The sequence below is a fragment of the Halyomorpha halys genome, unplaced genomic scaffold (assembly GCF_000696795.3).
Source record: "Halyomorpha halys isolate HHAL.00 unplaced genomic scaffold, Hhal_1.1 Scaffold690.1, whole genome shotgun sequence".
Taxonomy (NCBI): Eukaryota; Metazoa; Arthropoda; class Insecta; order Hemiptera; family Pentatomidae; genus Halyomorpha; species Halyomorpha halys.
The window spans coordinates 238560-240793 of record NW_027109535.1 but is presented as its reverse complement, the minus strand read 5'-3'; positions in this window follow the sequence as shown (position 1 = coordinate 240793).

Here is a 2234-nt window from a genome sequence, read left to right as displayed (position 1 = left end):
TTACAGGAAACACTTGAATAGATAAATAAGTTTAAAAACAAAACAATAGTACTAATAAAATAAAATAATTTAATGAATAAATACGTTAAAACACACAAATAGAGAGGCCAACATATTAAAATAAATAAATAAAAGGATTATAATAGAAGGATTGATATCTGGTTCGGACTAGATATCGGTTACGTGTTAAACATTAACTTCTTTATGTATGATTTTATTTTTGACAAAGTAAGGAGCATTGAGGATTTTACGAAGGATTTTAGATAGTAAGAATTAAATACAAGAGGAATTCGAAGGTTTAGTGGAGCCACAAAACTCAAATGACGTGCTCCAATCCTTACAATCCAAAATCCTTCATTAAATCATCAATGCTCGTTACTTTATCACAAACCGAATAATTCACTTAATGTTCCATATGTAACCGATTTAGCCCAAACCATATATCAATCCTTCCATAATAAACTCACTAACCACGCAAACCCGTTTGTTTTTAACCTTGCTTCCTGTTCTATTCCTGACAATCCTGACAATGGCCACCAGACGTGCTAATGTAAAAACGTCATTAGAGTGGTACCAATGGGTAGTTTCTCTACAAGCCTGTATAATCTACATACCATTATAATCTAAAATCAAATTTCACTTGTAACTGAACAAAAAAATAAAAAAAAAATTTTTATATTTTGTTTTTAGTTTTATTTTATTATATTTTAAACATAAATTTATATTTTTATTTTTATTCATACTAATGAGAGTATTTTTATATATTGTATATATTTTTCTTTATTATTATTTTTTTCTTTTAATTCAGAGAGCTCTATTATCATCATTTACGTTTTTTTTCTTCTTCTTCATGTATTGTCTTCATGTGTATATTTCAAGAATGAAAATTTAAATACAAATACTTCATGCCTTCAATTTGTGACCTATTGTATAAATTCTCTACAATACAATAATAATAAAAAAAAGTACAAACAGTAACTAAAAAAAAAAAAGAAAGAAAACCTGAACAGAAAATTTTGATTTAACATTTACGTTTCAAACATTTTCCAACGATATTTTTTAACCGAATGATTAACATCAAGTTTGAAAAACGACATTAAAGTATAGCAACTGTTAAAACATAGCGAACTGGCTTTTGACTGAAGTGATATGAGCAAATTAACATCTATACCAACATACTAATCAACATGTTTCACCAGACCCCATTTGCGTAAAAATTACCTTGTCCGTTCGGACAGCGAGCGTCAGCACTCCCTTCATAAATGCAAATAGAGCGCTTTATTACCCTCGGCAAAATCGCGTAATTTAAAGCGGCAATGAACGATGTAACTGTCTCACTGCCTCTCGTGTCATAGAGACTCGGAATATATTTGCAAATTCAATTTGCTCTGAATGAGGAGCAATTTAAATATGGGTGATATCGGTGAATTTTAAGTTGTCTGATAGAATTTCATTTTGTAATTAAAAAAAAAATACAAAAAATTAAAAACAAATATTTACAAAAAAATTAACATCAACAAAATGGCTAATTGACCATGCCTAATAGTAAAAGAAACATGGTCCGGGTGCGAAAAACTCAAATAGTAGAGAAACTATTTATATTGAGCCAACATTTCACCCCACGTTGCAGGGCTTCTTCAGGTCTAAATAAAAAATACAAACACTTAAATTTTGTAAACTTAAATGAAAAAAGATGTACAATCAAAGGTTTTTTTTTTTTGTAATTTATTTATTGATATTTACAACTATATATAAATACATCAAGTAAATTTGAGGAAATCATAATGGTATAGTACAAGCATGTAGATAAACTACCCATTGGTAGCACTAAAAACATTTTTACAATACAAGGTCTCATGGCCATCTTCTTTTCAGACTCGGAGGATTGTCCGGAATAAAAGAGGAAGCAAGATTAGAAACTAATGGGTTTGACTGAAGTTTGTAATGGAACGATTGATATCTGGTTCGGGCTAGATCGGTTACAAATGGAACATTAAGGTCTTTATGGATGATGTTACTTGTGACAATTAGCATTTAGGATTTTACGAAGGATTTCGGATTGTAAGGGTTAGATACGAGAAAAAGCTCAACGCCGTATGTCCAGATCGGCCTTAACAATTAAACGTAAAAATTAAATAAGAATAATAACAGGTATTTGACAATTAATGGAAACGGAAATAGCAACAAATAAAATATTTACAGGAAACACTTGAATAGATAAATAAGTTTAAAAA